General features: G+C 37.7%; 1 long non-coding RNA gene across 1 annotated transcript; it reads right to left on the bottom strand.

Annotated features, from left to right (window-relative positions):
* Window positions 1–587: 587 nt before the first annotated feature.
* LOC127086930 (uncharacterized) lies at window positions 588–2172 on the bottom strand. Its single transcript, XR_007789678.1, has 2 exons — window positions 1405–2172; window positions 588–860 (listed from the first exon to the last, which is right to left on the bottom strand). It is a non-coding gene; the product is annotated as an uncharacterized LOC127086930 (long non-coding RNA).
* Window positions 2173–6902: the final 4730 nt, after the last annotated feature.

Here is a 6902-nt window from a genome sequence, read left to right as displayed (position 1 = left end):
ACCCTACCCCTCACATTGATCATATAGGTCACTAACCCAAACATCTGCATATCATCTTCATCCATTCATTAAGCATGGTTCAGCAAGAGGCGACACATGACTTGAATTCGTGTGTTTCTTGGTGCATTGATGCATTTGTTCAGTCATTTCATTCAACCATGGTTTAATACGATTTACAAGTCTTGTGATCATTTGAGTTCATTAGTTCACTGCATGTATTTATGCAATTTATCTTTTCATCATTGCATCATAACCTTTTTCCATTGATCTCAGTTTCAAACTGATTTTTGATTTCAAGTTAATTCAAGAAAGTCGAATGGATTTTTGTTCGAGTTAATTTTGGTTCAAATTGATGTTTGGAAGGTCGAATTATTTTTGGAGTTTTAATCATTGTAGAATTTTATTTCTTTTTTCTAATGGGTCATTTTTGTTTAATTAGAGGTAAGCCCATTCATTCATTTTTTAAGCCCACTCATTTTTTTGTATTAATTCTTGAATCCATTTTACTATCCAATTTTCCAATTTAAAATCCATTTAATCCAACCCAATTCCCATTTTTATTTTTTCATATCCAACCACATCCAATATCCATGTTCTAAAAAACCATTTTTCAATAAGATTCAGTTTTTCTTCCCATATCCATATCCAGTTAACCTACCAAACTAACCAAATCCAATTCCATCATCCATACGGATTGATAATAATGTACATGAAGCCACGAGCTAAAAAGCCAAACTTGCGTCAAAATTTGAATTACAAGTAGCGTAGCCAAGCAGCATAACAGAAACGACCAATCCAAAGTGCAGCCAAGCAACAACAAGCGGTAATTGCAACGAAGCCAACGGTAAGCTACCATCAAGCTGCAAAAACCAACACCATTTGCAAGTGAAATCCATAACTGCTACAACAAGAACGCAAACGAGCAAAAACAAAGCAACTGGAAAAACGGTAATCCAAAGCCGTTGCAGTAACCCAAACGAATAAAAAATGCCGCTGAGCCAAATTCAAGCTACAACCAACGGTACAAAAATGCATGCAAGTACGCCGACAACTAACAGAAACATAAACGCAGCTGCTACATTAAGCCAAGAGCAGCAACAACATCCAAAACGCATCTAAAAGCCAAGGCGTAACGAGAACGTAAACGGCATCAACTACAACGAAAAGCTGCAGAACAGCTACAAGTATAGAATCCAAACGCATAAGCTAGTAGAAGTTGAAAACTGCAGCGAGCCATGAGCCAAACGCATGCATCGAAAATAAACCCACAAACAACAACAAGCCAGGATGAAAACAGTAAAATGCAAAAGCTGTGGCAAAACGCGACGATGCGTAACAAGCCAAACACGATTCAACAAAAAAAGAGGGAAACGATAAGAGAAATGATTAAAACGCAAAACTCACATGGAATTCGATTTTCAGAACACTATATAAACATCAAAATTGAGTGAGGTCTTCTTCTTTAAAAATCTTCCAAAACGCAACCTGCAGAATTGCTTCTCCTCCTTCTTCTTTAACCTGCAGGAGAGCGTTACGGCGACGAATCCACCAATTCCTGCAAGTCGAATCGCCGTTCGTCAGCTGGAGCAACCAAACAAAGCCTCTTTCGATTGAATCAGAATCGTCTCCATCGCCAGAAACGGATAGAAGGAAGAGAAGACGAAGGAAAACGAAGGAGTGAAAGCGTATAAATTTTCGCAGTCGTCTCCTTCGTTCCCGTCGCATCCGCCGGTAGGTTGTTTCTTCCTGTTATGATGATTGATTATGGTGTTGTGGTGTGAGTCATCACCGAGTTCATTCTGCTTCGAGTATTCGATCTGATTCGTGAGAGCGACATGAATCCGTTTCTGTTTTCGTTCATAATCGATTTACCGCGTCGAAGGATCGTGGTAGACGTTTCTAAGTGGTAGGATCATGTTATCTCGTTTTGGTGAAGGGAGTTCAGAACGGAGGACGGCGTAGGGACCGCCGTGTTACGTCGCCGGTGTGGCCGGGATCGGCGTTTGGCATTGGGCTGCCGTTGGTCGTGAGTGAAGGGAAGAAGATGAGGGGAACCTTGCGTTCCCTCGTTGAATATCCATCCGGATTGGGCCTAATCCCAATTAAGGCCCAATCAGTGTTTCGTGGCCTCACACCCCCTCCATGGCCTTCTATACCCCCTGCGTGGGCCTGATTGTTCTAAGCCCATGCTGAATTGGATTAATTATTCAGAGGTTTAGGATTAATTGAATCTTGTTTTATAAAGTTAATGGATAATCTTGTTTGAGATTCTAATTGTTAATTTTGTTTTAGATTTTATAATAATTTTAGATATTAATTTTGAATATTAATTTTGGTATACTATAGAATTCAATTTTGATAATATTCTAGATTTTTTGTTTTGATTAATTTTTAGAGATATTTTGTAGCCTTTTAGAATTGATTTGATAATTGTTTTAGAACTTAATTTTGATAATTGTTTTTTTGCATATTATTCTATCTTGATCTCTAACAATTAACATCTAACATTTAACACCTAACTTCTAACTTTTAAATTCCGCTCCAAACATTTAATTTTTGTCATTTACTTTATTTGCTTTTATTTTGCTTTTTATCATATTGTATCATCATTCATCTTCATCTTAAAATGAACGTAAAAATGGTAAAGACTTAAAAAATGCAAAAAATAAGATAATTCCCAAGCATGTAATGGACATTGGAATGGACTTAGAGATTGTTGTTAGGCCACTTGCAAGAGATCTTGGACAAATATTCAACCCTAACCTGGAAGGAGCATTCAATACTCAAGAACTTCTAATCTTTTATGTGCTTTCTAGTTTATGACACAATTGCACGCACACGACTTTCTCTTAGGCTACCTGACAATGAGACCTTTTACTTCCTGCACTCCCTTGTACTTTACATGTACCCCCTTCCCTTTCTCATGTATGTTTTTACTTGCTTTCTTTTATTGCTTTATAGCTACTCCTTAGGCATTAGGAGTGATCATTCTTTCACAACCAATAATTAAACCCTTGATCCAACGTCAAGCGGTCTTTTCTTAAATCAAATTCAACAAGCGAACCCTTGATCCAACGTCAAGCAATCTTTTTTTCAAATCAAACTCAAAACACAATAAATGACGATTAGGATTATATGCCACGAGCCTTAAGTGGTAAAGAAGGAATGAGACTGGAGCTTTCCTACACTCGTTCTAAATGCTTCGAACACAAGACGTTTAACTTGGTAGTTCGAGGTATTCACCTTTATCCATAGTCTTTAGTGCAATCCGAAATTAATAACCCTTTCTCAAAACTTAAAAACAACTCAACGCATTCAAACCTTTTGTTTGAGCCTTAGGGCGACACAATCGAAAAGCCTTCTTCAAGGTAAAAAAATTAATAAAACACACAAACATTTTTAAACACACAAACATTTTTAAACCCACGAACTATGGGGCTCTGATTTCTCACTTCAACAAGTGGGCATACGTAGGCACAAGGATCCAATCCTTGGAGAGCACACTAATTTAAAATCTACCTCCACTCCGTAAAACCTTTGGCAAGCAAACATTCGATAAACAACATCCACATAAGCGCAAACATCCTAGATGGTTCCCATGGATGTGAGAGGTGCTAATACTTTCTCCTTACAAAACCGACTTCCGAACCTGTTCGTGGTTGCAATGACCATACTTTGGGGTTTTCTCGATATTTTCCCTTTCCTTTGGAATAAATAAAAACCGATGGCGACTCTGTATTTTTTGCGTAGCGACAATAATAACATGTCAAGCCCAAAAATCCACGAAGTTGTTTGATATATGTTGGAAGTGGTCAATTCAACACAACCTTAACCTTGGACTTATCCATCTCAACCCCTTGGTCAGACATTGTATGTTCTATATAACTAATCTTGCTAATATCTAAAGAGCATTTGGACAACTTAGAAAATAAAGAGTGGGACCTCAATATTTGCAACACTTCATGTAGATGGGGTAAATGACCAGTCCAAGAAGGGTTGTAAACTAGTATGTCATCAAAGAATATACGTACCGACATGCGTAAGAGGTGCTGAAATACCTTATTCTTTAAGCTCTAAAATATGGCAGGAGAGTGTTACACTGGATTTTTCGACCTGACCATAAGTGGAAACTACTAATGAGAAAAGCTATGAATATGCCGTGTGGAAGGCCAAAGATAAAGTGGGTCCACATGAATAATATGACTCAAGGTCGGAAGTCACGTAGGGTGATACTGGTCGAATGGGGTAATGTCGTAAGGCGTTATGAGAAACTTGGGGGATTAGTGAATTTGGGATATGTTGGTTAAGGTTGGAGTTCATCACTATAATGAAAGCAATGTCAACTCAGCCACCACATATAAGTTTCATCATTACAATGGACAATGCAACAAAATATGTTAGATTAACATGGTCGACATCGAAGACTTCAATGAGGATAGTCAGTTTGGCGCCCAACAAAGCAATTAGGAAATTCAAATGAGGGCACAAGGAGGGAACTAAGTTAAAAACGACGATTAATCAGAAATGTGGGGGCACGTCGAGGAAAACCGCTGGATGGATTTGGGACGTGTCACTGCATGAGTAGTTTACAGTTCTTAGACAGTTATCATAGAGTAGTATATAAGGATACTTAAGTTTATTTTTTAAGGGGTTTGCAATTATACATATTTCTGCTAAGTCAAAGTACCCGTGTGTTGAGAAACGAGTGAGGAAAGATATACATATGTGTTCCATTATTTCATGCATTTCAAGCAACTTTACGTTAAAAGTCATTTTTATGCATTAACTTGCCTTTCGTTTTCCTTTACTTTTCCGGTCAATTTACATCACTTGCACGATAATTTAAGCCTTTTATTTTCTTTTTGACTTCAAAGCCTTTATTTTTACTTACACTATACTTATAGTCAGTTTATTCCCTAAAGCGTTTCTTATTACAAGCAATTGCAACAAACATTTTCTAGAAATTATGGTTTTTTCACAAATAGAAAAACACACAAATATGTCTGAGAGATTTTTTAGTTTGACCCCTTAAGTATTAATATAAACTTGTATTTGCTTATCAAATTTCACAGTAAACAAATTGGCACGCCCCGTGGGACCGTTTTGTGTTTTTTTTACTTATTTTTGTTTTAAAATAATAGTGTTTATTTCTATTTTCATCAACTTCTCTCCTCATCATGTGTACGGGTGTGTATGGGATTAAGATGCGTAAAAATATTAAAGAGAGAAGTAAGAAGACCTGTTTGAAGAATGGTGAATCCTAGGAACAATGGAGACCAACCTTCTAACAACATTGGGATGGGAGTGGTTTCTGCAACTATAATTGAACCCATTCCTTCGACTGCTAGTGCTACGATAACACCATCAACAATGATTATACCAACAACGCTACCTGAAGGGACATTTTCGTCCCCAATACCCCAGAGTCACCTAGTGACTCCAAGACCAATCGTGGCATCAGACTATAAGCCTTTTGCCATAAACTTTACAATGCCCATACCAGAGCGTGAACAACATTTTGGAATGCCAATAACGGGGATGGCAAGTTTACAAAATAACCCTTTGAAATTTGTGGATAATGCTACAAATGTGTATTACCCCGTTATGGTATCTGGCTCAGCCATGCGCAACAATTGTCGAAATATATGCCACCCAATATAGGGATGGGATTTTGTTCCCAAGCAATGCCTGCTTTAACAACAAATTTTGTTATGACAATGCGGCAACAAATGGATGAGATTAACCATGACATGGTGAACACACTAACCTAACAAATTGGTACAATGTTTAACCCATTGATTCAGAATACGAATCAGAGTTACCAATAATTGGCAACTCAAATTACCAAAATTGATGATTTTTTTGGTGCTCCCCTAGTGCAGGTTCATCCAGTCGCCCGACCTGAAATTTTTAGGCAAGTTCGAAACTAGGGGGTAGTATTAGAAGAAAATATTGTGAACCAGGGACAACAGAGGAACCCCCAATTGGTCAGACAAGAAGTACATGTTGGGGGAGGGTAATACACATATGGTAGTTGTTAATAGAAACCAGGATGCTGACCAAGTGGTCCATCAACTTCAACAAGGAAATCTATTGGGAGAAAATAACTTAATAACCATTGTCTAAAGGATAATGGCTCAGAATGGGGTTAATATGGACCTGCAAAGGCCAAACTATACATCTCCCATATCAGAGTATGTGTTACAAACTGAATTACCAAGGGATGGAAAGTCCCCAATGTAAGACCCCAATTTTGTCCCTAAGATCCCTCATGGCATCATAACATTGCACTTGCATTGCCTCAAGGATCATAAGCATCTTGGTTCCCTTTGCCTTTGGGTGGAACTTCTTGTGAGTGGTTTGAGATCAACAAGCATGCTTGAATTGTATATCATTGTTTTTCTTATTTTATTTACTAACCAAAAGCACAAAAATATGTCACTAACATCTTTTGTTTGTAGCTTGAGCAATTACCAGGTCAAGAGCTTCAAGAAGATCCTTTGTGCAATGATAAGTTCAAGAGGAGATGATAGCAAGAATGATAATGGTTCCAAAAGCTCCCATCCATCAAATATGCCTCCCTAGCATCTCAATTCATCATTTTTATCAAAGCAAGTCAAAGGGTTTGAGGTTTGTGGGCCAAGGAAACCCTAGTTCATCTGTGCACCACAATGCCTTGCTCTTGAAGCAACCTCAGCCCATGATCAAATGCAATCAAGGGAAGTCCTTTAATTCATCATTTCATGCATATTTGAACTTATTTGAGTGTTCTCAATCATAAATTCATCAAGATATGAGTCATGGCCTTGAGAAGTTGATCAGTTAATTCATCTGACTATTTTGAAATACACTGAGATCTAACTTTTTATGTGTTGGTCAAATGGAGATGGTTCCAAAATAAA

Source organism: Lathyrus oleraceus, chromosome 5, assembly GCF_024323335.1.
Source record: "Lathyrus oleraceus cultivar Zhongwan6 chromosome 5, CAAS_Psat_ZW6_1.0, whole genome shotgun sequence".
Classification (NCBI taxonomy): Eukaryota; Viridiplantae; Streptophyta; class Magnoliopsida; order Fabales; family Fabaceae; genus Lathyrus; species Lathyrus oleraceus.
This window is presented reverse-complemented; position numbering and strand designations above follow the sequence as displayed.